This window comes from Oryx dammah, unplaced genomic scaffold, assembly GCF_014754425.2.
Source record: "Oryx dammah isolate SB20612 unplaced genomic scaffold, SCBI_Odam_1.1 HiC_scaffold_28, whole genome shotgun sequence".
In the NCBI taxonomy this organism is placed as follows: domain Eukaryota; kingdom Metazoa; phylum Chordata; class Mammalia; order Artiodactyla; family Bovidae; genus Oryx; species Oryx dammah.
Genome location: NW_024070212.1, coordinates 70,183,545 through 70,189,409, shown reverse-complemented (window position 1 = coordinate 70,189,409; position 5,865 = coordinate 70,183,545). Strand labels below are relative to the sequence as shown.

General features: G+C 36.8%; 1 pseudogene; it reads left to right on the top strand.

Moving 5' to 3' along the window:
- The first annotated feature begins 436 nt into the window (after positions 1-436).
- LOC120856562 lies at positions 437-1,915 on the top strand (annotated as a pseudogene).
- The last annotated feature ends 3,950 nt before the right edge of the window (positions 1,916-5,865 follow it).

Below are 5,865 nucleotides of genomic sequence, written 5' to 3'. Positions count from 1 at the left end.
AATGCAATATAAAATTTAAAACACACACAGAAGTTTAAGGTAGATAACACAAAGACAGGTAAAGAAGCATACTATTGCAGGTATTCTTATGCATTATGTGTAAAGAGGTATATTAACACTTAAAGATAGATTGTGATAAGTTAAAGATGTATGCTGTAAATCCTGAAGGAACCACTAAATTAAAAAATAATAATAATTTTAGTCAATAAGCAAAAAAATATAAAAAATAAAAACAGAAAAAATATACTCAATTTAAAAATGCAAGAACAGACAAAGAGCAAATAAAAGAAGGGACAAGTAATTGTAGATTTAAACCTAACTCTTGGAAGTGGCCGGCTAGAGCCAGGGGCTCAGTGGGGACCAAGCTTGTCCATGAGGCAGCAGTGACGGTGGCTTCTTGCCAGGCAGTTTCAAGTTTCAGGGGCCAGCGGCCACCATGATCCTGCTGGAGGTGAGCAACCACATCATTGAGGAGACGCTGACGCTCAAGTTTGAGAACGCAGCCGCCGGGAACGGGAACCGGGAACAAACCAGAAGCTGCACAAGTAACTTTTGCAGATTTTGATGGAGTCCTCTATCATATTTTGTAGGAGATAGGAAGAATAAAAGAAAAGCAGGCCCCAGCAAGGGCTGCAAAAGAAATTTATAATTATTGATAAACTGGATGCTATAAGGCATGAGACTCTTGGAACAAGTCCAGAGGGAACAGTTCATAGTCTTGAAAATAAGATATGATACTGGGGTTGGAAAACTGACCCCAGACTGTTTCTCAACTGGCGTCTCAGAGTCACATGTTTTATGTATCTGGTAGAAAATCTATAGATAAAAATATTAGTCTGAGTTACTGATTTGTCATTGATTATTGTTTCTTAATTACTCAATGGTTAATGATCAATTTGTTCTGTGGCCCTAAAGGCCACATGAGTTATAGCTTAACTCCCCACATATTCTTTCCTTTATGGCTCAAAGTATAATTAAGCTGGCTTGGATTCAGTTTTGGCACCTTCACCTTGGAGTGGTGTTGGTCCTCTTATCCTCGCTTTTCACTGAATTCTTGTGTCTTGTTTCTCATTCTCTCACCATATGGCACTTTCAGAAACCCTGCTTGTTGAGCCAGTCTCAACAATATTTCAAATCCTAATGGAGACAAAATAAAAGTGATGGTCAGTTTTTCTTTGAAATTCTACAAGGAACTTTATGCACATGGTGCTGATGAGTTATTAAAGAGGGTATAGAGAAGTTACTTAGTAAATCCAGAATCAGGATACAATGTGTCTTTGCTATATCACCTTGAAAATCTGCCTGCATCCAAGGATGCCATTGTGCATCAGGCTGGCATGTTGGAACAAAACTGTTTTGCCTCTGTCTTTGAGAAATACTTCCAGTTCCAAAAAGAGGGCAAGAAAGGAGAGAACAGGGCAGTTATCCATTATAGGGATGATGAGACCATGTATGTTTGAGTCAAAAAAGGGCAAAGTCACAGTAGTCTTCAACACAGTGTTTAAGGATGATGGATGATGTGGTCATTGGAAAGGTGTTCATGCAGGGCAGAGCCAGCCACATAGCCCAACAGGTCCACTTCAGCCACACGGGGGAACCTCTCCTAGAGCTGAAAGATCCCGATGCCACTGTGGGCCACAACATCGGCTACATTACCTTCGTGCTGTTACCTCGCCAATCCAATGCCAGTGCTCATCAAGACAACACCATCAACCTGATCCACACGTTCCCAGACTATCTGCACTACCACATCAAGTGCTCAAAGCCCTATATTCACACACGTATGCAGGTGAAAACATCCGACTTCCTCAAGGAGCTGAACTGTGCACGCCCAGATGCCAAGAAAAAGGAAATGAAAACAATCACGGGGAAGACGTACTTTTGGGAACAGGAAGAGGAAACGGTTGGCAACTGAAGGCTAGAATACTTGCTACGGGATAACCGTAGCTTTTATTGTTGTACCTCTTCAGGTTCTTAAGGGATTCTCTGCTTTGGTTCCATTTTGTACATGTTTGGAAAGTAATCTGCAAAAGCAAGCTGTGCTTGCAAGGACTTCATGGTTCCCAAAAATTAAAAAAAAAAAAAAAAAAAACTATTCCACTTGATCAACTTAATTCCTTTTCTTTATCTTCCTTCCCTCACTCCCCTTTCCCTCCCCCTCTTTTCCAAGCTGTTTTGCTTTGCAGTATGTTACTGGTAATGACTTGCAGGATAATGCAATCTAAACTTATTTCTCTATGTATTTGCATTCAAAACTCCTGTATCTAAAGAAATATGGTTGGAGTCATTAATAAAGAAAATATTTATATCTTTAAAAAAAACTAACTCTAAAGGTATTTGTATTAATGTAAATATTGTAAATACCCCCAAATAAAATGCAAAGATTGCCAGATTGCATAAAAAAGCAATAATCAACTATACGCTGCCTATATGAAGCAAACTTTCAATACACAAATGATAAAAAATGAAAGGATGAAAAAGATAAGTCATATGTATACTAAGCAAAAGAAAGCTATGTAAATATTAGGCAACATAGATTTCAGACAATACATCATGCCAAAGTGTGATAGGCAAAATAATATTCCTCTTCCTGTAAGTATGTTCATGGTCTTATTCTAGAACAGTGAGAAACATTACTTTACATGATGAAAAGGACTTTGCATGTGTAATTAGGTTAAAGAATTTTGTAGTGGGAAAGTTATTTTGGATTATTCAGGTGTGCCCAAGGAATATGCAACCCAAATAACTCCATCTCTTTTAAATAAATTGAATATGTAGTTAAAAACCTTATCCCTAAGAAAACCCTAGACTCAGATGTATTTTCTGGTAACTACCAACCATTTGGAAAAATAATTTCGACTTTATCTCTTCCAGAAGTTACAAGGAGAAGAAGGACTTTTAACTCATTCTGAGTGAAAGTGGCTCAGTCATTTCCAACTTTTTGCCACTCTATGGACTACACAGTCTATGGAATTCTCCAGGCCAGAATACTAGAGTGGGTAGCCTTTCCTGTCTCCAGAGGAGCTTCCCAACCCAGGGATCGAAACCAGGTCTCCCTCATTGTAGGCAGATTCTATACCAGCTGAGCCACAAAAACTTTATTTCCCAGGGTAATGAAGTAACCATTACCCTGAAACTATTACCTGACAAAACAATTACAAGAAAAGAAAACTGTTACCATTTCCATTAATCTAGGAGGTGGATCAGAGAGAATCTTGTTGAGATTAGTGTCAGAGTGTATACTTCCTATGTTTTCTTCTAAGAGCTTTATAGTTGCTGGCCTTACACTTGAGTCTTTAATCCAATTGTGTGTGTGTGTGTGTAGTGTTAGGAAGAGTTCTAATTTCATTCTTTTACAGGTAGTGGTCCAGTTTTCTCAGCATCACTTAATAAAGAGGCTGTCTTTTCTCCATTATACATTCTTTCTTCTTTTATCAAAGATAAGGTGCCACAGGTGGATGGGCTTATCTCTGGACTTTCTATCTTGTTCCATTGGTCTATATTTCTGTTTTTGTGCCAGTATCACACTATCTTGATGACTGTAACTTTGTAGTATAGTCTGAAGTCAGGGAAGTTGATTCTTCCAGCTCCATTTTTCTTTCTCTAGATTGCTTTGGCTATTCAAGTTTTTTTGTGTTTCCATAAAAATTGGGAAAATTTTTGTTCCAGTTCTGTGAAAAATAACATTGGTAATTTGGACTAATTAATAAATAAATAAAATTTAAAAAATAAAAAATAATAAAATAAAACTGCAGACTAATACCTTTATGAACACAGATGCAAAGTCTAAATGAAATGTTCTCAAGTTGAATCTTATCATTTATGAATAACACATCATGACCAAGTGAACTTTATCCCAGAAATGTAAGACTTATCTAACATTTGAAAACAAATAGCATGTGATTCTGGAGAAGGCAAAGGCAACCCACTCAAGTACTCTTGCCTGGAAAATCCCGTGGACAGCAGAGCCTGGTAGGCTGCAGTCCATGGGGTCGCAAAGAGTCGGACACGACTGAGCGACTTCACTCTCACTTTTCACTTTCATGTATTAGAAAAGGAAATGGCAACCGTCTCCAGTGTTCTTGCCTGGAGAATCCCAGGGACAGGGGAGCCTGGTGGGCTGCCGTCTATGGGGTCACACAGAGTTGGACACGACTGAAGCGACTTAGCAGCAGCAGCACGTAATTCATGTCATTTATGATAATAACAATTCCATTTGTGTGCCTGATGGCTATCATTCTGACTCAATCACAAGCACATAATAAACTGCCTCAATATTTAAGAAATTGGTTAAGCCTAAACACTCCACATCAACTAAAAAAGTTTTATGTAACTATATATCTTTCCTTATCATTCCTCAAAGTTTGTGAGTTATTTCAAACTAAAAATGAGGCAAAGTAGTTGGCTAAACACATATCTGTCTAGGGCATAGATCTATGAAAGCATAAATACCTTCTTGACATTTACTAGAAATTAAGACCATTATCATACTCAACACTTTTTCCTATTGCTCTTGCTCTATTTATGAAAAACTTGAGATTAAATGAAGTTAAGTGGTTTAAACTCATTTACTCTCTGATTATAATTTTTTTCCTATTTTTCCTTAGGAATCATTTTCCAATCAATTCACCTAAACTCCTACCTGGAACTTTATTCTCTTTGGTTCTATAAATTTCTCTTACACTTGTCTGATTGAACCACAGCTACCAGAAATCTAACTGTTCTTCCTTACCTACTATTACTATTATCAACCTCAGCATTTCAGCATTCAATTTAACATAGTAAATGGTCCATTTCTGGTCCCTTAGTTTCTTAAAATAGTTGATATCAGTTAACGTTTCCTCTGTTCCACCCTAAACAAGTACTTACATGCTCATGTTGCACTTTTCATCATCAAAAATGATAGCACCTGTCAAATCTATAATTTTTTGTATTCTGCTCTACATTTATTCACCAAATTATTTTATTATCACTCATTTACTCAAGTATTCTCACTTCAACATTTCTTCAGTCTTCTCAAGACCTCCAGTCCACTTAAGAATTTTCGCTCATGTCCTCACCTCCCCCTAACTCGTTTAGAGTTTATGGCTCAGTGCCACACTCACTCTCCTCTAAAGCTCTTAAATTTGTTACATCTTCTTCTCCTGCCATATCCACCTGGAAATACCAAGTCTGAATTAATTCTAAGTTTAACCTGACATGGACTTCCATCCGAAATCCCCAGGGAATAACACAACCATGCTGATTTGTGTCACTAAAATGTATTTTATGAAGTCACAACAGAGCATTTTATATTGCCCAGGATTATGCTCCATTCCTTTATCAAATTTAATTCTCTAGTGACAGGGACAGTATTCTCACTGTTGGCAGAATGCCAACATCTGTGTCCCTTTTCAGATAATGAGATATCCTTTTCTTTCATGTTCTTTTTTAAAATTTTAATAACACTATTTTATTGTTATTTATATCATTAATCAGCTTCAAAGACTCTGTGGCTTTCTGTTGCAATTAGAATAAAGTACAAAGTACTTATTATGCCTTGCAGTATCTTTCAAGATCTAGCTTTTGCCTACCTACTAAACTATTTCTCTTAATGTTTCCAATTTTTACTACACTACTGTTACATACACATTGTTTATATTGTTAATGCTGACTTTTTTCTCTTGATTCATCAGTTTATAAAACAAGACTTGCTTTTCCTAGAATCCTCCAAAAGTGTCAATTTCTCCCATGATCATCACAAACTTACACATGTGAAATTTCATGTTTTCAATTCACTTGATAATTGCTTTTATTGATGCTTCATTTGTTATATATTTTGTCAGTGTATGACTCTCTATACTCTTGAACCCTTCTGACATATCT